This window comes from Marmota flaviventris, chromosome 2 (assembly GCF_047511675.1).
Source record: "Marmota flaviventris isolate mMarFla1 chromosome 2, mMarFla1.hap1, whole genome shotgun sequence".
NCBI classification, from domain to species: domain Eukaryota; kingdom Metazoa; phylum Chordata; class Mammalia; order Rodentia; family Sciuridae; genus Marmota; species Marmota flaviventris.
Window position 1 is genome coordinate 191,873,861 of NC_092499.1, and position 24,486 is coordinate 191,898,346.

The following is a 24,486-nucleotide window of genomic DNA, read 5'->3' on the forward strand; positions in this document are numbered from 1 at the left end:
CCACAGCGGTTTCCCTTTCTGTGAATTGGGGTCTGTCCCCAATACTGGCTCATGAGCTGGGGGCCGCGAGGGCTAAGTGGGAGCATGAGGATGAGGATGTGCAGCACAGCCAGGGCACGGGCCATGGGAACCTGAGGCACAGAGACCAGCTGTGAGCCCCTCGTGTGTCTGCAGCCCTGCGTGTTCTGGGGTTGCTGGGAGTCACAGAGTGCTCTAGGGACATAGCAGGGGAAAGCATTTTTTACTCAAACGTTCTTGGCAAATTACCTACAGACATCCAGGAGGAGAGGGATGTGAGTTTCCAAGACCCTTATCACATGTGGTGATCGTCTTCTCCTCTAAATAAACATGCGATTTCATCCCCTTCTGGGTCTCGTGTTATGTTGATGCCTCGTATTCTTTTTTAAGAAGGTCTCCAAAATTGCATCTGGTTCCCGAAGACCTGGCCCTGCCTCTGATGGATCAGTGTTGCTGTTACAGCAAGAAAACTTAGGGGGAGGCAAAGGGGTCTTGGCTTTGAAAATGAATTACGGCAATGAACAGCAGCTGAAGGGCTGGGGGGTGCTTCGCAAGCTCCTTCCTCCTTCCTTCCGTTCTTGTGTTCTGCTCTCTTCCCTTCTGCCCTCTTTCCTGTGCAGGCAGCTATGCGACGCGTGGCTCAGTGCTGAAGTCCCCGCTGTCATGAATCTGACATAGAAGTTGGGGCGACGGACGAGGAAGCAGCGTGTCAACAATGCATCCTGCCCGGCATCGGGGGAGCACTGGGCCCGTAGGAGAGAGCAGGTTGGGGTGGGGATGCTTGGGGTCAGCTGTTGGTAAAAGTCTTTTCAGAATGGTGACATTTCAGCCGAGCCCTGAGTGGGAAGCAGAAGCCACTCCTGGAGCTGGGGTGTGTGCAGGTAGAGGAAGGAGCAGGTGCGAGGTCTCAGGGCAAGGGGCCTATGGGACCAGTGGCTGCTGGCCGCCGGGGAGCTGACCATGGCCTTCGCACAGCGCCTCTTTTATTCAGCATCATGGGAGACCACTGCAGGCTCTCAGTTGTGGGACAGATGCTAATAGAGTTGACAAACACGCTGAGAAGAACGCAGGGGTTCGCAGGGCTCCCAGGGGCTCCCCCTTGTGCCAAGTCACTCTATTTCCTTTCTCATGATATTTATGAAAGTAAGAGATTAAAGCAATTCTTGTAGACATTGTGGATCATGTTTATAAAAGCATTTAATGAGATAACTCAGGAGAGTAAAATATGGAGTAGATGATAACGCCTTGCAGCAAATTTGCACCTGTTTGGACAATAAATTGAGGTCAAGACCCCGATGGGTTCCAAGAACGCGTGCGTATCAATGTTGTAGGTGGCCAGTGCTGGCAGGAAAGTCCACAAATTCCATGATAGGACCTGCATGACAAAAAGAATGGGTGCACTTAAAAACACTGCCCTTTAAGACAAGAGTTAATGAAGTGTGGATTTTAATTTCACTTTGTAGGTCGGCCCATACCCAGTCATATTTAGTCTTTTAGAATTTTTAGTTTTTAAATTTATTTTTAAAGTTTTTTAGTTGTAAATGGACCTTTATTTTAGTTATTTATATGTGGTGCTGAGAATTGAACCCAGTGCCTCATGCATGCTAGGTAAGTGCTCTACCCCTGAGCTACAATCCCAGCCCTTTTAGGCATTTTTAAATGACTATCTTGATTTATTTAAAAAGAAGAAACAAAATTGATTTAATGATAGTCTCAGAGGGGGGACCCAAAGTAAGACTGAAATGACACCACATGAAGGCCCTTCCCCAAGCTCTGGCCTTGCGGAGCTCAGAGCTGGCTGGTCAAGGTGTGAGAACCTGGCTCTGTTAACTTGCGGGAGAGGAAAATCTAACAGGACAATATCAGATGACTCCCAGGATGAGGGCAGGACGCACTGTGGGGTGGGCTGGGAGCATGGCCACTGCAGCGGGGGCTTGCAGGACAGAGAGTCCCAGGGCTAGCCCTGCTTTGGAGCTTCTCCAGCTGGCTTGGACAGCCTGGCTTGGGCAGGGGCTGTTGTTGGCCAGGTGAGGGCAGGGGAGGTTGGAGATGCAGTCCCACCAGGCAGTTCAGCCATGCTCAAGGTGACTCCTACAAAGGGTCAGGGTACTCTCCCCAGACAGCAGAGTGTGTGGGGCATACCAGAAGGGACACAGTCCCTTATCAGTATCAACTACAACATTAATAGAACCGCGACATCTGCCCTGTCTTCCTGCTTTCCCGGTATGTATACGTCCGCACACATGCGTGTGTATTTAGGGTGCATTTTACGTGGAGGTGTGGGAACAGTTTCATATGAAGGAATGGAGAGAAGTGAGCCTCTGGCAGTCCTTCCCTGGAGATTGAATGGAGAATTAAAGGAGCATCATGATGGGGCCAGAGGCCGTATTTGACATCCACCATGTCCCTTGGGTGGCTGCTTCTGAGGTGTGGGGATACCTTAATGTCTATTCTGTTGCCTACAAAGACTCTTTGCTTAGCAAATCACAGATTTCATTACATGTTCAAAGATACTCTACTCACCTGGGCTCGTGGAGGCTGAGTCCAGAGAGATGCCAGCAAGTCAAGGACAGAAGCGGGTGCTGGAGCCAATGCCCCAGCACCACCTTGTACAAGCTGCATGACCTGGGGCAAATCATTTGCCTTCTTAAGCCTCAGTTTCCTGATCTGGGCAATGGGTATGGCAGGATTGCCTTTCTCCTGCTGGGTCTGGGGTAAGGGTCAGCAGAACCGTGCCTGGCAGAGTAAGTGTCTGAGGTGTCAGCTTTTACATGCTAAGCCCACGGGATATGGAATCAGACAGGGTCTTCCAACATTGAAAACGTATTGTAGCAGGTCCACCCTGTGGTGGCAAAGACATCAAAAGGAGTTAACGGAGACAAAGTTTTGGCCCAGGACCCCCTTACATGGTGGCTGCTGTGCTGTCTGAGTGCCGGCCTTGCTGGTGGCTGGCCTGGAGGTGCTGGGCAGTACCACACTGTGAACCTTGGAAGACCAGCACGGCTGTCTTAGCTCCAGAGAAGATGCAGGGCAAGAATTTTCCACTGTTTCTTTTCATTGTTTCTGTAGAGACTAGAGCTAACAGCATGGTGAAGGGAATTTGGAAATTACAAATATTTAAATTCTTTCCTTGAAGGAAGAAACTAGAGGATGGGTGTCGGGGAGCCCTTCCCGAGAGTGTGGGGTTGGCAGACCTTTGCTATAAAGGGCCAGAGAATAAGTACTTTAGGCCCTGCAGGCCGAGGGTTTGTTCCCCCGGGCTCCACCTAACCCCCTCAGCAGAAGCCAGCCACAGATAACAGGTGACTGGTGAACGAGGCTGTGTTCCAATAAAACTTTATGGACAGAAGCAGGCGTTGGTTCTGATTTGGGCTGTGGGCTGTGATTTACTAAACTGCTTTAGCAACTAAAACAGAACATATTGGTGCCCACAAGGCCTTGGGGGTGGAGCTTAACAGCTCACTGTTTAATAGATCACCTTCCTTGATCTATTATTCATGGAGAAGCCTCCTAGAGTTTCAAAGCATCCAACATCCACGGAAAAATCTGGTCATCCCCCCTAAACCCAAGTGGGAGCTCTGGCGTTTCTAGTTTTAGATTTGCTCCTGGTGTCAGCTGGATTAGTCCCATGTCATTTCTACAGCGTGGGGCCAGAGGATGAATTGGGGCACAACTCAGGGTCTTTCCAAACCCTTGTGGTCTCCCTCACCCGCCCATGCCCTCTCTTCTCAGAGGCACTAGACAGGGCGCCCCTGGTTTCTGGTGCATAGTGTTCCTTGCTGGTCACCCCCTCACTTGGATGTTTTATCTTCTCACTCTTTGGCCACTGCAGAGGGACAAGTCCTGCCAATCCCAAGATGGTTACTTGGAAAGTACAGAGCTTTCTGATCTCTCCCAGGCTAGTTGTCCAATAATATTTCCCTCCAGTCCTGGGCACAATTGTGTTTGCTTAACATTTGGTCTTCTGCCAGGTAATTTACCTATAAGCTATGCATGGAAGAAAAAAGAAACCATCCATCTAAAGTATTCAGATTTTGGCCTTAATTAAAATGCAGAATAAATATGTAAAGGCTAAAGAGCATGAATTATAGATACCGGGGTTTCTATATTAAAATCGGTTTTCATCTATGCAGGCGCGGGTGTGTTTATGGCAGGGAGGAAGTGTGTATACAAGTCGGCGGAAAGCAATATAATTATGACTGTGTGTGCTTAGCAAGATGGGAAATGGATCTATTGTGAGAGAATGAATCCTCCCTACCTTTCTCATTTCATTGCCTCCGTGGATTTTTTTCCACCTGATTCTATAAAGGGCTAATCCTGACCCTTGTTATTTAAATTGCTCACTATGGTTAGAAAAGCTGGCTTCTGTGTCTTAAAAGCCCTCGCTCACCTGGCTCCAGGGGCAAAACCTTTTCCTTTCATCGCACCCCCCTCGAGGAGGCCTCTAGCTGTGAGGGGGCAGAGAGTTTTCAAAGGCTGATGGTCAGGTCATAGCTCATCCACCCTGAAAGTTGGTGGCTCTGGATTTTCCCACGAGGGTCCCAGATTGGAGATGAAGAAATCACAAAGAGCTGAAACCAAGGTCCAAGTCTGTGGCTCTCTGCATAAGGGTGGGGATGGGTGGAAGGGATGCTGAGGTGGAGGTCGGCTTGGTGTCTGTTTCATAATTGGGGCTCTTCCCCCTCCCCCAACATGTAAGCTTACCAATTGGTATTCATTAGAAGTTACATTAGCACATTGTTTTAAGGTATTGCATTGGGAAGATTCATATGGAGAATAATTTGCATTATTTGAGAATGTTGGAAAACATTTAGATGTGCAACTAACAACGGTGTTGTAATCAATGTGGATGCAGAACGGTAGCTGGGACAGATGGAAGAAGCCAACTTTTCTAGAAAGCATCTACATTTAGGGAAACTTAGTTTCAGAGAAAAGTGATGCTTTGAAAAAAATCCCAAACCCTCAAATGCATGAAAAATGCACTTGTGGCCCATACATTGGGCTTCTGATTCCTGAGTGACCTCTGGGGGCTGGTGGGCTGTGAGGCCTGATGCTGCTTTGGGTCACCCTGCTGGAGGCAGAAGCCAGGGCCATTTCCTAGGGATTAAACAGAAAGGAGCTGGAGGGAAGCAGCTTCCCATTCACTGCACACCTCAGACCTGCAGAGGCTGTGATAGGGGCTGAGGAATAGTCTTGCTTTTTTGGGTCGCTTCCAGGGACTTTGTCACGTTAGCCTGAAGTCACCTGTTGCTGTTTGCAATGTGAATTTGAGAAGGAGGGAGGAAGGTGGGCTCTTCCAAGTTTGGAAAAGAAGCCCTGTTATTACTATGTTCTATGGTGCCCCCCGCGTTAGGGTTTTCTAATGTGGGATTGGCGTCTCTCTCTTGAGAGCGTCAGGACAGCTGCCTTCTAGGAGGGTCTGACCAGTGGAAAGTTCAGCTTGTCAGGTTCGAATCCGGAATGTGGGAAACAGGAGAGACTGAGCACTCACAGGCTCCAGAGGTGGTGGGTGCTGATGGGAGCCCTACCATCTGCAGAGTTCAACTAGCGGGTGAGGAGTTGGGGGGAACCTAGGTTCAAGCCTTTGGGGTCCCAGCGTTGCCTGAGCAGGTTCCCACAGACTCCTCACTGATAGGTTTAGAGTGGCTGGGCGCCAGCAGCAAGGCCTACTGTGACTGAGGGATGGAAGCTGTGGCACCTATGTGCAGTGCCGGCAGAGGTGTGTGTGTGTGTGTGTGTGTGTGTGTGTGTGTGTGTGTGTGTGAGAGAGAGAGAGAGAGAGAGAGAGAGAGAGATTTAGCTGCCCCACAGGGAGGTCGTTGTAGACAGGTATCTGGATCCATCACCTTTGCCTGGGAGCAGGCCAAGAGCTGGTGCTGTGTCCAGGGTGTCTGAGCCCCGCCTCAGTTCAACCTACATTCAAATGGATATGGGGCACCATAAGATTGTGAGAAGTTTTCATCACGGTCACCATGGAGATTTTCCCCAGGCCACCACCTCCTAAGCTGTGGAGCTCTCTGGAGCAGCCGGGCCAGGAGAACAGGGATCAGCATGCTGTGGCCCAGGCCCGTCCAGCTAGCACCTGTTCTATGATCCAGGTATTCAAAATATCGCCAGCCTCGCTCACCCACAGCTGCTTCTGCTTGCAAGGTGCTGAATGGACTACGAAGCCTGCAGTAATCACTGTCTGGACCCTGCGTCAGACTAGAGGGAAGAAAATGAAATTCAACCTGTTTTCTAAAAATTTGGAAACTTCAGCATTTGCGGTTGTAGGTCTGGGACACCCTCCTCTGCACCCCAGACCCCTCACCCCCCCCGCCCCCCTGTACTATTATCACTCTGTTGGCCCAACTGAATGGACCACATCACACAGGTTGACATGGTGATATTTTAACAGAAAAAGTGATGGATTTTTTTTCCTTCTCTGTCTCTTGCTTCTTGAAGCCACATAGCGGACATCATCATGTGACAGTGCCTTCTTTCCTCATTATGAAATGGTAAAGGTTGTCCTGGTCAGATCTTGTTTGCAAGTATAGTGCTTGGCTAACTCTTGGACATGTAGATTCTTCACCCGGTTATCAGACTGGCAGATATTTTGACAGGTCTCACAGATAGAACTGTTTATATTTACCTGTTCCTCGGCACAGGTCACGTCTTCTCCATTGTCTTTCCACTGCATGGAGGCCCCCCTGCTTGGGCCATACTCCTAACAATTACAGGCCAAGAATTGAGACACTTGGAAACCTGTCATCAACTGTCCCTTGCTTCCCTTTCTTCTTAGGGAATGAGCCAAATGTTGACTTCTTACAGGGTAATTACCATATATACAAAAGCACAAGCCGCTAGCCCACGTGGGACACCCCATAATTTTGTGGCAGCGGAAACAAATAACCATCTCTTGATTACGGCTGTTCTCACTGCACCTCACACATCAGAGCATGAAAAGCTGTAGCATCTTCTAGACAAACTTGTGTCAGCTGTCCAGGAGTGAGCGGGCTTGTTCTTTGGCTATAAGCCTTCATGATTACGCAGGCTTGTGCTTTTTGTTTGCAGTTTAGAATTATGTGATCTTCTAAAACCCTTCCCCTTGGTTGGGGATATTTTTTCAAAATCCGTAAAATGAAATCCCTGCAAATAATAACCTGTAGAACTGTGTGCAAAATATATTACATTTTTAGCATCTAGAAGAACCTACAGTTCTGATAACTTTAATTGGCTCCCTGAAGCAAAATTATTCCTGGGATAACCAAGGCATATTTCTTAAGACATGGCAGAATTTGGCCTTAGGAAATTTCTTTTAATTCTAATACATCAAAATTACTGGCTGTTTACATAAGAACTATTCTATAGAGGATTATCTATTTAAGACATAATTGTTTACTGAGAATGAATTGCGAGCAGAAAGCAAACTTAAAATTCGGATGTTACATTTAGAGGTCGTTCAAATTCTGTAGCCTCTTATTTACCTGGGTTGTTTTCTTTTTAATGGTTGTTTTTCTACTCTCTTTCTTCCCTCAGTGTCCAGATGGTCTTAAAGCCATTGGTTTTGTGGGCTTGGTAGAATGTTTTGAAGAACTTAAAGTTATGAGGGTTGCGGGGAGCTGCCTCAGGGAGGGAGCAGGAAATGCTAAGCACAGGGTGGCAGAGATGGATTTGCTGCTGCAAATTCTTGTGACTCTGACCTACGGCAGAGATACCATGCAGGTTCCAAGTGACTGTAGTGTGGGGACAGGAGGAACGACTCTGTTCCCTGGGTTGATGAAGAGCTCACCTGTTGTCCCTCTCCACTTAGAGTAGGAAGGTCTCCAATTCCCATCAGAGTCCAGAGCGGGGAATTCAGAAAGTGCCTCATGGAGCCAGCCCTTGCCCTTGGCACTGGATTGGAGGGCGTAGTTGGGTGGGGGCTTGGGAAGGGTGGGGAGGAGCAGGTGACAGCTGATGTGATGATGTGAAGGGCTCCTGGAAAGTCCTGGTCCCATGCTGTGATGTCCTCTGCCCTTGCCACTTAGAGCTTGAGTGGTGGTACTTGTCACTGGTAGATTTTTAGTGTTCTGTTTCCCTTCCCTGCACCGCAGTGGGTGTAGCTGGTGGGAATCGTCCTTCCTGTACTGGGGTGGAGGGCAAGTCCAGGCCTGCCTCCTGAGCTGGAAGCTGAGGGCCCAGCCCCTCCCCGTGCCTCGCTAAGAAAGCCCAGGTGTGATGAAGTTGAGCTCACCCAGGGGTCTCAGCTGGGGCGTTTGAGTCCCCAGGGGACATTTGACAGTGTCTGGACACATGTTTGCTTATCACAGTGAGTGGGGGTCACTGCTGGCATTGGGTCAGGGATGGCGCTTAATGTTCTGCAATGCCCAGGGAGGTGCCTGCAGCAAAGAGGAGGCCAACTCCGAATGTCAACAGCGCCACCGCCGAGGCGTCCTGGGCTTTGTGTTCTGAGGGAGTCAGGTGAGGAGAGGCCACTGTGGGAAGCCTTCCTCCCAGCTGTGGCAACCCTGTGGCTACAGACAGTGTCCAAGCCACTTGGCTACAAAATGGTTTCTTTACTTCCTAGTGCCTCCTGCCAGGGCCTCCACAGCTCCTTCAGCCTTATCTTCCTCCTTCTTTTCATTATTTTGGTACTGGGGATTGAACCCAGGGGATTCACCACTGAGCGGTTTCCCCCTCCTCATTTATTAGCTTTGGTTTTGAGACAGGGCCTTGCTAAGTTGCTATGGTTGGCTTTGAACTTGTGATCTCCTCCTGCTTCAGCCTCCAGAGTTACTGGGATCTTAGGTGTGGCCCCTGAGCCTGGCTTGGACATTATCCTTCAGGGAGTCAGTTGGAGTTGGTTTCTTTTGCTTGCAACAAATAAAACTGCTTATCATCACTTAGCAAAAGTAGACTTTTTTTTCTTTTCTTTCTTTTTTTTTTTTTAATACTGGAACTGTTTTCCCTCCCCGCAAGTGGAATTTTATGTGGAACTTCATTATTCTCCCCAGGGGAAAAGGGGTGGTTGCTTGTGACTCAGTTTCCTCGCCAGTGCCTGAGAGGTGCTCATAGGAAATTGAGGCTTCAGGAAAACTTATATGGAAGCATGAAGACTCCTGTCATAACCTGAGCTAGAGGATATGAAACCACCATAGCTCCTTCTTTCCTTTTTAGAAGGAGTTTGGTGATTGCTTAATTCATGAACAGTCGGGTGTTCAAAGAGGAGGCGACTCTGTGGAATGACGGTTAAGTGGAAGGCTTTCTGGGCACGGGGGCAGCCTGTGGGGCAGACCCAGAGCGTCAAGGCTTGGGGCACGGTCTGGGAACGGGGCAGGTAGAGCAAGGCCTGGCAGCGGGGGCGGGTTCCAGGAAGCCTCTAAACCTGGGGCCCCAACCTCAGATTCCCACAGGCCATCAGGTACATGGCTGGTGAAACAGGTGGGTATTTGCATGTTGGAGACACCGGATGGTCTTCCCATCTACGCTAAGTGTATGTGTCTCTCTTGATCTGCATTTGATTATTTCTCTTAGGAGAAAAATCATGCAAGAGTAACGGGCGTAAACGGCAAATCAACTTCAAGGTGGCAGAGTCACAGGGAGTGGTGGGGATTGTGGCCAAATGGAGACTGAGTGGCCCATCTAAGAAAACAGCTGCTTTTCAGATTAGGCAAAGATTACTACAGGGGATGGCAGGGTCTGGGGGATGCAGTGCTCTGCTTTGAAAGAGAAGCCCAAAATCCAAATTTCCTGTGAGTTTTCCCTTTTTAAAAAATTACGAAGTAGAGACAATGTGACTGTGGCTTACATTTGATTGACTGGACACCGGCTTGGGAGCGCTCTCTCTGACTGCAGCCCCGGGTTGCCTGCTTCCCTGTTTTCTCTCTCATCTCCCTCTGTCTGCTCTCTCTCTCTCTCTTCCCCTCTCCCCCCACCTCCTCTGTCCCTGCCACCCTCTCCTTCCTCTCCTTGGTCCCAGCCTCTCTTCACTTCCAGGCTCCAGCCGGCTCTGTCTTTTGGGGGACGCCTGCTGCCCTCTGGCTCACACCTTGCCCTTGGCCTGTTTCCACACTTTTTTTTTTTAAGAGAGAAAAATAGTCTATTATATTTTCCCAGATATTCACTATTTCTGTTGCTCTTTCTTCATTTCTGAAGTTACAAACTTCCTCCTAGTATTCTTCAGTAGGTTATTTGTTCTCTTTAGATATACACGGCAGGAGAGTGTGTTTTGACATATCATACACACATGGAGTATGACTTTCCATTCTGTGGTTGAGGGTGATGTGGCGTGACACAGGTCATGTGTTCATATATGAACAAAGGACAGTGATGTCTGATTTATTTTACTGTCTTTCCCATTCCCATCCCTTCTCCCTTCCCTTCATTCCCTTTTGTCTAATCCAGTGAACTTCTATTCCTCCCTCCGCCACCCGTATTGTGAATTGGCATCCACATATCAGAGAGAACATTCGGCTTTTGTTTTTTTTTTTGGGGACTGACTTATTTCACTTAGCACGATACTCTCCAGTTTCATCCATTTATCTGCAAATGCCATAATTTCATTCTTCTTTATGGCTGGATAATATTCCATGGTGTACATGTACCACAGTTTCTTTGTCCATTCATCTGTTGAAGGGCACCTAGGTCAGCTCCATGGCTTGGCTATCGTGAACTGACCCTGCCTTTGGTCTGGAAAGCGGACCTCCACTCTAGATATGAGTCAATGACCTTGGAGGACAGCAAAGGATGTGCAGGGTCTGGAAACTTGCCAGGAAGGCATGCTGGGGAGAGCACCAAGGTGGGCATACGTGACAAGGTGGAGTGGACGACAGTCCCAGTGGAGGTGGGGGTGGCCCAGGGCGATTGTGCAGTGACAGATAATTCTGGCCACCCAGCTGGGCCTGTGGGGTCTGCGCTTCACCCCGGCAGCAACAGGGGGCTGCTGAAGGGGTTGAGCAGGTGGGGCAGACAGAAGCCACGTCTCAGAAGAGGTGACAATGTCTGTAGCAATGTGCAATGTGGGTGGAGCAGGAGGAGAGCAGCACCTTCTAAGGAGGCGGCAGCAGAACAGCAAGGTAGAGTTGAGTGAAGTGCTTCAGGGGACAAAATACCACCGGGTTCTGGGGACTGCTTGAGGGGTCAAAATAATGAAAACAACCGCAGCTTTTACTGCTGCCCAAGCTCAGTGGTTACACACCTGGATGGAGCCACAGGGCAGGCCATCTGTGGTCATCTCATTGTCCATACACCTCAGTTTCCCTGCCCGTAAAAGAGAAAATAACAGTAAGATGATTAATTGGTTAATGTATGTCAAGAGCTTAGAAAATACCTATGTAATATTCAGGAAATTAATAGGCATTCTGCTTTAGATAAGCAGAACGTGAGCTTCTTGCTACCTCTTGACACCTGTTATCATGATCTACACAGAGGACTCCCCCTAGCTGGATACGGAGCAGCAATCTTTTATTCTTGATGTGCAGAAGCAAACACTGAATCTCAGAGAGGTTGGGTAGCTTGGCTGGTGCCACACAGTAACTGGCAGGGCTGACATGGAACCTGGTCTGGAATCAGATGCAGCAACATTATTTGGACAGTTGATGCCCAGGGTGGGGTGGGGCAATTTTGGTGAGGCTCTCTTAGCGTGAGGAAGAGGCCAGTTTCCTGCAGTTACTGGAAGCATAGCTCCTGCCTGCAGTGTGGGCTGGGTCAGTGGTATAGAAGGGGCTGGAACTGGGTGCAGAATTTCCTTTCCAGTGGTTGACTCCAGCAATTGCTGGCCGAGTGGCACTGGGAGCTGGTTTCCAGGGACAGTGACATGACCTCCTTAGCGGAGCAGTTTTCCTATTAGAGCTTTTCGAAAGCCTGGCCTCAATCTGGGGTAAAGGACTTTGCAGCCACTGCTGTTCTCACCTCAGGGAGACTCTGGGCAGGTTCATCTACTCCGGGTCCCTCCTCTCGCATTCTGCCTGGGAAACAGTCACAGTGTTGTTTGGGGGAATCTGTAATGTCACGTCTATCAACAGCTCTCCGCTTTGTTTATGCACATGGAGGAGAAGTGCAGGGCTCTGCATTAACACGCGTTCCCAAGCTGCGATGGCAACCCAGCAAGGTTCCAGCTGGCTCTGTGGTAGTAAGAAGGTGTGTGTGTGCATGGTGGTGGGGGGTAGTACAGAATGGGTGTCTTCTTTATCAGTGTTTTCTCTTTCCTCCTGTGGTCTCTCACATACACACACACACACACACACACAAACACACACAACCCACACTACACTATGGGTTGATGTTCTCCGCTCATGCTGGGCTGGGCAACTAACAGAGATTCTTTCTCTCCTGGAAATTTTAGTTCCCATCAGAGGCGTCCTGTATCTTGAAACTGCAAAAGCCTTGGATATTTGATGTCCTGTGGGCTCTTGGTGGGTTTCAAAGGTGGATTAAATCGCCAGGTAGGTTGTCAATAGAAATCAAGCCAGAGTGGAGCTGTAGTCCTGAGCAGCTCCGCTCCGGGGAGGGTGGGCGGCCCTGTCCAGGGGTCCTGTGGCTTTTGCTTCTGATCAGCCAGGGAAAGAGCAAGTGAATCTCGAATAGCGTGAGAAACAAAATCCTGTGGACCCAGGAGGCCCTGGGCAGGTGGGAGACAGCTTCATGGAGAGCAGGTGGAACTGCACTGAAATGCCTCAGCTGCTTCTGTCCTGGGGGGTGGGGGACCCGGAGGCCGAGATGCCTCGGGCAGTGTCACCATCTTCACCCCACCCCACCCCATGCTGATCCTTCATCTTGTCCTGTGGGTTTCATCTCCTATCTTGGTCTGGATCTTGACCCTCTAGACGTCTGTCCCCCACTGCCACTCCTGGCCCAGCTGTCTTCTCTCCCCATTGGCCTCCCAGCTGGTGTCTCCTGCCCGTCCTGGTCCACTCTGGCCCATGCTGACCTGCAGCCAGAGTACTCAAGGCAAACTTGATTCTCTTTTTTTGTGTTTAGGGTAAAGAAAAAAATTCTTTGCACGCCCACAACATCTCTGTCCAGCCATTTTCTGTCTCTGATGTCCCCACCCTCAGGGGTCCAATCAGGTTTCCCTGGGTCCAGGTCCTACCTGCGGCTGTGTATTTAGGATGCTGATTGTACCCTTGGGTCACCACCTGATGAGCCTTCACAGGGCAGCCCAGTTCATTCTCTCATTCAATAAATGCTAGTTGGAGACCTACTATGTGCTGGGCATGGCTCCTTGGTGCTGCTAATGGGATGAAAAGAAGATAAAGTCCCTTCTCTCATGGAGCTTATATCTTCTCAGCAGAGGACACGTGGGTTTGCAATGTGTTTTGAGGGGTGATAACTGGGGTGGGGAGAATGAAGCAGGTGAGAGGCAGGGAGCAAGAAGCGGGCGAGGGGCCAAGGACACCTTTGCTGAGGAGACTCTCCAGGGAGCTGAGGAGCAGGTCCTGGGCCTGTGGGTCTGGGAGCCCTTGGCTGTGTCCACCTCCAGCCTTCGTCTGCTCACAGGCGAGTTCCTCTTTGTGTTGCTGATCACAGGCACATTTTCCCACGTATCAGTACAATCCGTGTGATGGTTTGTTTCCTGAATAGATTACTAGCTCCACACAGGCGTGGGCTGTCTTCTTTCCTTCCTGCCTGCCCATCACTGTGTCCCCAGTGCTTTACTTGACATCAAGGAGAAGCTCAATAAGTATCTGCCGAGTGAAGGCAGCATACTGTAAGGAGAGTCCCAAACCCCTGCAAAGACTCGCTCCCACCTGATCCTTGGAGGACCTGCTGTGGGGTGCAGAGCCCAGAGTCAGGGCCCTGGAGCAGAGTGCTCCTCACCCTCTGTGGCTTGTGCCTCTGCATCTGTAGGCGGGAGGGGACCAGGAGGCTGGAGCAGGGTCAGACAGGGAGTGCACCAGAGGGCGAGGGCCTGGCCAGGCCACCGAGGGCTCTGTGGCTCTCTCAGAAGGTGGAGGGTGCACAGATAGCCTGCAAGCTCATGGCTGAGTCAGTTGTGTTCAAACTCACCGGACACCCCCAGTCCCTGGGGGAGCACTCCACTCCACACCCCCACCCACGCTCCCCATCTGTCCCCGTCAGACGCGGAGCAGGCTGAGGAGACTGTGAAAGAGCAAGTGTTGTGGGAGGCTTTGGGGGCAGCCTTCTCTTCCTCACTACAGGCGATAAGGAATGTTACATAAGTTGCCTCAGTGAGACCATCCGACAGGGAGACCTGGACCAGGAGCCTCTGAGTAACTCTTCCTTGAAATCAACCAGGAAAACAGAATCATTAACTGCTGGGAGCGTTGTTGCTGCGTGGCAGGGTCCAAGATGAAGAGGGAAAGTCAGGCCTCACTCCTCCATCCCATGCTTCAAGACCACACCGAAATTTTGAGAAGCTGGTAACATTTCAGAGCAATTAGCAGAAGTGCGGCCTCTCCTGGGGCCTGTGCAGGCACCTGTGACTCCACCATGTGGCCGTGCGCGTGGGCGGGCCAGGCCTCATTCCAGGGGCACTTTGGCACTCGGGGCAAAAAGCAGCTCAGCTGCTGGTTTGAAAAATGGACGGAGAGCTGGGGAGGAGGGAACCTGGACATTCGCTCTCTGCCATCTTGAGACTTCTGCTGAGTGCCGCTGCTCCAGGAGGCCGCCCACCTGGGCCTGCACTGAGGAGCCCCCACTTCTTAATGGTGTTTTCTTCTGTGTGGGTTTTACCCTCAGCTAGACTCCTGTGGTGGCCGCTGCTGGACTGGCACCTTCTTGAGGGCAGGAACAGAGCCTTATTCCTGGGGGTACCTCAGTACCACATGCTAAGAGAGGGCTCACAGGAATCAGGAAGTTCTCCATGGGTTTGTGCAGCCCGCGAAGGGCCTTTTCTGTTTGACAGTCTTCCGTGGATGGTAGTAACTGAGCACCTCCATCAAGACACACCTGAAGTTTGACCTGCACTGGGCTTTTCAATTCTATCAACCAATTCAATTCTGTTTACTTTTTTTGGTCGCTTGATGGTTTGCTGAAGAAACCTCAACCCAACTTCCATGCAGAGAGTCCTCGAAGCATCCAACGCCAGCCTCTGTACTTTCCTACCCGCCTTTCCCGCTCAAGTCCGCTGTGTCTTCAACAGGCTCGGCTCGATCCTCTTCTCTTGAGGAAGGATTAGAACAGGTATCACCCAACTGTGGCCCTTGGACCAAATCTGGTTTGTTCGTTTGTTTTTTAAAATAAACTTTTATTGTCACACACACGCCCATTGGCTCACCGGCTTTCATCTGCATGTGACAGCAGGCTGAATAGACGTGTGTTACAAACTGTGGAGTAGTGACAATGCCTGAGAGCCACAGCACGGAACTGTCCACTGTGTGGCCTTCCTGGGAAACGCGGCCCACCACGGCACAGAAGAGTGGTCAGTGGCCTGGCCTGGGGGCGCAGGCAGGGTGGGCAGAAGCCCAGCTGTGGTGCTGACTGAGTGGGTGAATCGCTGCATCTCCCTGAGCCTCGTTTTTCTTGGTCAGTAAGAGCTTCTGTGTCACAGGCTTATGATAATCACGCGTGAGCGCGTGCAGAAGTCCTTTAGCAGAGGCTCGGGCTGCGAAGAACATCAAGGTCACACGGCGCCGGTTGCCGGTGCAGCTCTTCATGTAGAACCCCCAGACTTTGGAGGAGCTGTTGAGCTGCTTTATTGTCTGACAATTTTTCTCTTGGTAAAAAAGAATCACCTAAAGGTTTAGGCAACGCTGTGGAACACAACCCTAACTGATCGTTTCAGTGGGGCTGCAGAGGGGACCAGGCTCTTCATCTGTGCTCGGCTCTTCTTTTGTTTCCTGAAACACAAGACAAAAAAAAAAAAAAGTCTCCTTTCAGCTCTCAGAAAAGGTCATGTTGGACGACTGCAGTATGTTAGCGAAAACTCAGAAAAGCTTCCAAATCAAGGAAGCCGAGGCGGGAGGCGGGGAGGACTGGGAGATGGTGCTGAGGCTGCACAAGGCTTCGTCCCAACCCCGCACGGTCTGCTTCTGGAGCCTCAGCAAACAGCTTTGTGAAGAGCTCCATTCTGGGATATCTTATTTAGAAGCAAAAAAGCAACACAGAGCCTCAAATACCACGTTGCGATGGGGACAGCCACTGCTGCCAGCGCCTCGTCAGCTCCACAGATGTGGAACCCAAAGGCCGTAGGTGACTCTGAGTCCAGGCGGGGGCAGTCTGGCGGGAGTCCAACCCCGATTGCACGGCTCTGTTACCCAGGACAATTACTCAGCCTCTCTGAGCTCCAGACAGGTGCTAAGAGCTGCTGCTTGGTGGGGGGATGAGGGTAAAAGAGGCAGCATGTGTCCCGTGGCCGGCATGGTACCAGTGAGGGATGTGCAATGATTTATTAGCTGGCACTTCTGTGCGGTTTGGCAACATTATTTTCCCTCCTCTTTATATGAAACCAGCACAAAAGTGTGTGTGGGTGAACTTGTCCAGGTGGTCACTAGGCGAGTTGGGCAAAGCAGTGGACGGAACACTGGCCGCCTTGGCAGGTGGGGGCTCACCCGTGGAGCCTCAGCAACGGCAAGGTCCTGGGGCAGTGGGAAGCCAGCACCTGCTGAGAAGCTTGGCCGGGTTCCTGTGAAATGATTGCCTTAAACCAGACTCGCATATGTGTCTCAGAGAACCAGGACTCCAGGGAGGAAGCCTGCAGCACCTGGCGTCACCCTCCTCCCGGTCGCCAGTGCCACCTCCTCCCCTGGCTCCTCCTCAGCTGCCGTGCTCAGGAGGAAGGGGTGGTGGCAAGGACGTGAGCACAGGGACATCCTAGCACAGCTGGAGCTCTGAGGCCAGGGCCTTTCTCACAAGGTCAGGAGTCCGAGGGGAGGGCCTCTCTTGGGCAAGCTGTCTGTCCATATTTGTTTTCCAAAACAACGTGTAAGAATAGACGCTATTGGAAATGGCCCTGTCCAGGTACTTTGGGTTTCAGGAAGCATTTAGAGATGAAATCACTGGTATTTGGTTAAAAATTGGGGACCCCATTCCTAAAGCCCAGCTGGTTCTTTGCTGGTCCACGTCACCCCCACAAGGCTCAGGGTTGTGCTTGGAAAGACCTTGGTCTATGGCTTGTGCCTTTTCTGGGTTTTGAAAGAAAGTCTGGAGATCACACGCAGCGCCTCAGGCCTGGGCAAGGGGAGTCTCTGGCTGGCCGCGCTTTCGGGTCTGATTGGTCCCAGGTCTGTCCCCTCTCATTCCCTCAAGCGTCCTACCAGGGCCCCAGAGGAAAGGACTCCAGCCAAGTAAGACTCAGGGTGTTGCTTCCTCTGCCTGTTCCTAGTCTCCTGGAGGCTGTGAGGGTCCTGCCTGAGTTAGCCATCGAGATCGTGGGCTCTGCTTCATGCCTTCCTTTCTGTCACCTTGAGTCTAGGGCAGTTATTAAAGACCATGCTTGGGGCGTCGTCTGCCAACTTTTGTGTGAGGGACAGATGGTAAATATTTTGGGGCTCCTGTTGCAGATTTCCCACTCTGCCAGTGTGTCCGGGAAGTAGCTATGGAAAATAGGTAAATGAATGGATGCCACTGTTTCTAATATGAGTTTATTTATAAACCAGGGAAGGCTGGGTGTGATCCACGGTCACACTTTGCCTACTCTGATTTAGTGGAAAAAATAATATAGCCTTGGAAGTCACACTCTGGGCTTGACCCTTGGCTCTGACACTTCTTAGCTGTGTGACCTCAGGAATCTACATAACCTCTCAGGGCTTCAGTTCCCTCCTCTGAAAGGTGGGGCTTGAGGACGGTGTATGTCACAGGTGGTTGTTTCAGGTGGTTAAGTGATCTCTGCAGGGAGAGCACTCGACAAAGTGCCTTCCATGTAAGAAACGTTGAATGAACACCGGAGCTTTATGATTTCATCATAGTGCCCATATCATGTTCTGGAGGCCTTGCCGTGGTTTGGATATGGCTTGAGTTTGTCCCCCATTGGTTCCTGTGCTGGAAGCTTGACCCCAGTGTGACGATGCTGGGAATGGCAGGATGTTTGAGAGGTGGGGCCTCATGAAAGGAGATTAAGTCATTGGAGGCAGTGATCTCAGAAGGCATTAGTGTCATTCTTAAGCGACCTGCAAGAACGGATTGGTGGAAACACAGCAAGCCTCACCCCCTGATCCTTCCAGCTTCCGCCCCATGTCTCCTTCTCACAGGTGCTCTTGCCATGAGCTGTCCTCCATGTTGTGATGTAGCCAGAGGCCCTCACCAGAGGGTTGCCACCAACCCTTGAGTTTCCAGAACTGTGAGCTACATAAGCACCTTTTCTTTACAAAGTACTTATCCTCAAGTATTTTGTGATAGAGACAGAAAACAAACTATCATCAGAGACCTCATGGCAAATCTATGAGCAAATGGAAGATTAGGAAAGTTAAGTAACTTGACTTTATTCCAAGCCAGGATGAGTTGGAGCTAGTTGATGTATCAGAAGGACTGAGTGTGTCCTTGAGAAATGGAGGACAGTATTCACAAGAGAAGTGAAGTGCAGGGGAGGGGAGCGTCTATTCACCATAGACTTGATTGTTTTCCTCATTCGTGTCTCAAATTCATAGTGACCAGTTCCACTTCAAGACATGAGGCTGGTTTCAGAGCCCAGAGTGAGAACAGGTGCAGGTTCGGAAGAGCAAACTTCTTTACGATGTGATATTGAGTTTGGCAAGCATTGCTGTTGGTGCCCATGTCCTGAGTCAGGATGTTGGAGTCTGGCTTCTGCCCCAAGGGACTAGATATTGGTCTTGATTCTGGAAATAGCCTCTCCGTGCTTTAGGTCCCTGGCTGTGTTTAGGGAAAGGATTGTTATGTAGATAATCGCCCTTTATGTAGTCCTTCACCTGTTGGGTGATTTTGAGCTCAGGAGACATGCAGTAGAAGTTGGTTTAGATCCCACCTCTGTTACTTTCTCACTCTGTAAGTTACTTTGCCTCACTTTTCCTACCTGTAGAACACTTACAGGTCTATGGCCCGGTAATAGTAAGAATTAGGTAAAATAGATAATATTTGTAAGGTGTTTATCCCAGGGACTGGCACAGAATAAATGTTCAAAAATGGTAGCTTAAAAGCCAGTCTTGGTACAGAAATGTAAACGTCAGCACACGCATAAAGACCCAAAAAATAAAGGCTTCCTAAGGCTAGGAGTGACCTGAAGGGACACATTGTTTGGTTCCTCTTTTCAGCAGAGAGATGTCTAGTAATTCCAGGGCAACAGATGTTATCAAGCCTGATATTGCAAGGAGACTCCTTAATCGGTTTTGGTGACCTTTTCCAGTGTTATATAACCTTGAAATCCAGCTGCGTCACATGGCAGCCCCTAAGGATTTGAGACCCTGGCTGGCTACCACTGTATCACTTCAGCACCTCGGACAGGGCTCCAGCCAGCATGCAGGCTCCATGAATGTTTGGTAAATGAATGAAAGAATGTCATTAAGAAAACACACCCTATGGCCAGAGTGAAATCCTTCTAATTCTAACTTAGTTTATTTGCTCCCTTCTGTTTCTTGTCCAACTGGTTAATAACTTTACTACCCAAAATTGGAAGACAGTAATTTAGAAATCCCTTAGGCTTCTTCTCTCTATGTTAATCTATCCTCGATTCCTTTATCTTGTTCTTTTCTTTGACTCAGTTTTAAGCTCTATTCTTGATAGGCATTGGGCTACATGATTCCACTCAGCTGGAGACGCCTGGGATGACTGAGGGTAATAATTCCCAAGCCATTGCAGATAATATGCAAAGCAGAAAATCCAATTATAGGTAATTAGGAGTCAACCCAAGACTCTTTAGAAAGTGGCTTGGAATTGCCTTATGGCCATAAACAACTGAATCTGAATGAAAATTAACTTGAAATAACTTGATTAGTAATTTATATAATTATAAGTTTCCCAGGACTTCTCGCTGCCATTCATTCAACCTCAGCATTCTTAGACACAAGAATTGCAGATGTCGGAATGTATTTTACAGGTAACAGGTACTTTGTTTGGAACTATATTAGGATCTCTTTGTGCTATTTATGTGGTGTTAATAGTTTTACTATTAAAACTTCATAGTAGTAAATGGAATGAATTAGCTCTGCAAAGCTTGAATAATAACTCACTGCTCACTCTCGTTTCCATTTCTTTCCACCCACAGCAATTTTTCAAAACAGAAATAGCTTTATTATGAAAATCTCTCTTATGCATATTGAAAAACTTCAGAATTTTACAAAAGACAGAGATCGCCTTTAATTTATCACCTAGAGATGATCATGATAAACTTCTTGGAGTAGATCTTTGGTCTGTGTCTATGTATCTTATTCTGTCTCCTCCTCTATTGAGAAACATAAAACCACCCATGTATTCTGTCTTGTGATAGGGTATTTATCACTTAACATTCTTTCTGTCATCAATAAATATAGAACTTTGTCACCATTTAAAATGGCTGCAGGGTAATAGTCCATAGTTTATGTATTTCAATTCTATCATTAGTTCAAAGTCCTCTCCTCTCCACCTCCCACTTCAGCTGCAGCTGGATGGTCACTTTATATGGAGGACCTGACCAGCTTTGTACAGAGACAATTCAGGGTGGGAGGCCATCTTCTCAGCAAATGGGGCTGGGACAACTGGTTCCTCACATGAGAAACAGGAGCCTCAATCCTGGCCTCATTTCAAACATAAAAACTAAAGTGGAATAGATCAGAGACCCAAGTGTCAAATCTGACGAAAAGCAACTTTTTAGGAAAATCAAGAGAAAAAAAAAAGTTTTGATCTTTGGTTAGGCCAAGACATTTTAGAATGCACACAAAAATGATGGACCATAAGACAAATGAGTGATAAATTGGACTTTGTCAAAATTATTAACTTGTCCCCCTCATGGAATTATCAGAGCATGAGAAGTTAAGGTACAGGCAAGTAAAAAAAAAATCACAAAACAAGTAGTTGATAGAACTACTTGTATATAAAGAATTCGTCTGACTCAATAAAAAAGGATAACTCCATCCAATATTGGAGAAGACTTGAATAGTCATTTCACCAAAGAATACATACGAATGTCAAATAAGTACATGAAAATATCCTTGACATCATTGGTCTCTAGAGAAGTGCTAATTAAAACTATGCAGATTCTTTTCCTCATCTGCTAGAATGACTAGAACTGAAAAGACCAGTAGTCTCAGGAGTTGACAAGACAGGAATGGAAGGTGAGATGGCTTCTTTAGAAGATGTTTTGGCTTCTTAGAAGTGTCAACAACACTCACAGCATGACTAAATAATCTCATTCCTAGGAATTTTCTCAGAAGAAGCAGAAACAAAAACGTAGGTGTTCACACCAAGACTTTTACTTGAATCTTCAGAGCAGCTTTGTTCATAGTAACACCAAGCTGGAAACATCCAGATGTTTATGGGTAAACAAGATGTGTATCTGTACAATGGAATACTATTAGCAATCAAAATGGCTAACTGTGAATGCACACTGCAAACAGGATGGACTTCAAAGCCTTTATTCTGTGTGAGGTCAGCCAGACACAATAGTCTTGGTATTGCATTATTTCATTTGTGTGAGATTCTAGAAGAGATAAGATGTATTGACAGAAACTCGTTTGGCAACTGCAAGGGCCCAGGATAGGGCTAGGGATTGTAAAAAGGCATGGGCAATCTTTTTATTATTATTATTTTTATTCTAATTTGTTATATATGACAGCAGAATGCATTACAATTCATATGATACATATAGAGCACAATTTGTCATCTCTCTGTCTGAACCCAAAGTAGAGTCACACCATTAGTGTCTTCATGCATGTACTTAAGGTAATGATGTCCATCTCATTCCATCGTCTTTCTATCCCCATGCCCCCTTCCTTCCCCTTCCTCCCCTTTGCTCTATCTAGAGTTCATCTAATCTTCCCTTGCTCCCGCTAACCAACCCCATTATGAATCAGCCTCCTTGTATCAGAGAAAACATCTGGCATTTGTTTTTTTGGGATTGGCTAACTTCACTTAGAATTATATTCTCCAACTCCATCCATTTACCTGCAAATGCCATGATTTTATTATCTTTTATTGCTGAGTAATATTCCATTGTGTATATATATACCCCATTTTCTTTATCCATTCATCTACTGAAGGGCATCCAGGTTGGCTCCACAGTCTAGCTATTGTGAATTGTTCTGCTATAAACATTGATGTGGCTGTGTCCGTGTAGTATCCTGTTTTTAAGTCCTTTGGGTGTAGACAGAGGGGTGGGATAGCTGGGTCAAATGGTGGTTCCGTTCCCAGTTTTCCAAGGAATCTCCATACTGCTTTCCATATTGGCTGCACCCATTTGCAGTCCCACCTGCAGTGTATGAGTATGCCTTTTTCAGCATGGGCAATCTTTTTGGGATGATGAGGATTTCATCATGATTTCTCCTGGTGGTCTTGTGACCATGTACATTTGTCTGAACTCATCCAATTATACGTTTAAAATGACCTAATTGTATTGTTGGTAACTTAAACCTTAGTAAAGAGGATAAAAATGTGGTTCCTGCTCTTATGGAATGATTCACACAAGCCTACGGGTTCAGGATTCTAGAATTACCCGGCAGGCAGGCATTTCTTGGGTGGCAACACTCTAGCAATTGTATTCATCGGAATCCTGCTGTTTGGATTCTGATCTCTTTGTGTTAACTCACCCATGGGCAGTGTTCTTGCCAGAAGCATCCTGAGCCTGCTCTTTGCATGGACAGAAGTTGGTGGTAACCTAGGCAGCAGGGAGATCCACACCACTGTGTGTCGGGAATCGTGTCTAACTTGGTTCATGAAGTACCCCAGGGAGCTGGAAGGTAGTAGAAATGGACATGTCCCTTGACAGACCCTAGATGGCCGTATTATTTGTCTTCAATCGGTCTCCACTGAAGGTTAAGTTCATTTTCTTATCATCAGTTGCCAATCTCAGATGTGGATGAATTCTGAGACTGTTAGCGCCCTTGAACTGGGACTTACTTTCCCCTTTCAATTCTCCCTTCAATTTACCCTTTGCATAGCTTGATACACATCAGTGGCACTAAATAAATAAGCCATAATTAATACATATTTGGCTCTTGTACTGTTTATTTTCATCTTCTGAAGCTCAGATTAGAATATCCCACAGCTTGAATATTTAAATACTAAACCAAAGGGGTTTTTCTGCCCCCTTCTTTCTCTTGCCTTATAGTAAACTAATTATTTTAACTAGGGGAATGGCAGTGTCCCAGACCCCTTCAATTTGGCACCTTAATAATTAGATGACTTAAAAGAAAATACTTGTAGGAGTAGTGGTTGTGTGGACAAGTAACACATGTGTGCTTAAGGAAATAAGAAAGTCCCCTTAGGAATATTAATCTCCCCCTAGAAAGGCCAGCAGAGGTGTGTTGTCCACATGCACCATGTCTTGAACAGATTCAGGAAAAGCACCTGTCAGCACCTTTCCGAACTCACACATTTGCGTTCCCAAATATATGTCGAGTGAGAAATTATTTCTGGTGTGGAAATAGTTCTGAAATACTGTCCAGGGAAGCTTCATGAATGAACCCTCATAACTTCTGGGAAAGGGAAGGAGAAGGCAATTGTACATTTGATATGGTTTCTCAGAATCAAATCATCTATTCAACCCTTGCTATGTGCTAAGAATTTAGTACATACCACGCTACTTGATCTTTATAGTAATCTTACAACTTCAAAGTGATATCATCTCCATTTTACAGATGGGGAAACTGAGAGTCACGGAGATTCCATAACTTGCCCAAAGCTATGGCACTAGCAAGTGGAGGATGGAATCTAGGTCCATCTGGTTCCACCTGTGGGTTCTTAGCTATTGGTCCTCTACTTGTTGTTAATTCGTCCTGCAGGAGTCTGACACCACTGCCAAGCAGCAGTGTTGGTACTTCCCCATTGGAGCTAGTAAAGAATTTTATTTCCAGCAGCCAGCAGTTGGAGTGGCACTCAGATCATTAACTCGTCTCCCCTGAAGGAGCTTTGCTCACGGGACAGTCTTCAAATGGGGCATGAAAAGGCACTTGGCAAATTGCAAAAGGAAATAATGCTTCAAAATGAAAAATGGGTGCCCATTTATCATTTGTGGGCAACACAAGAGCAGGTGCCATCCATCCTAGGCCATTGCTGAAGTCAGTTCTAAGGAGTTATGCGGGCGGTGGAGCCGTTTGTATGCCTGGATTCTAATCTTCCACCAAGGCAGATGCCATTTCTGTCTCTGTGTTACCTGGGCCCCGAGTGGACTCCCTCTTTGCTCTCTTTTATTTATTTATTTTTTCTTCCTATTTTAACGGTGGGGGAGACCCTCCAGGGCATCCCAGCAGGCATTTGCAGTATGCAGCCACGAGCTTTTAAAATGATTTCTTTCGTATCAGTTTGAACAGAAAGGCCATTTTTAACATCAAGAGGGGCTTTGCCTCTTTCCCAAATTAAATGTTGTGACAGTGGAGCTCGGGCCTGGTGTGAGGTTGAGCTTTGTGGGTGCTAGGACTGTGGAATACAGGCCCCATGCTCGGTTGCCCAAGGAAGAGTGAGTTT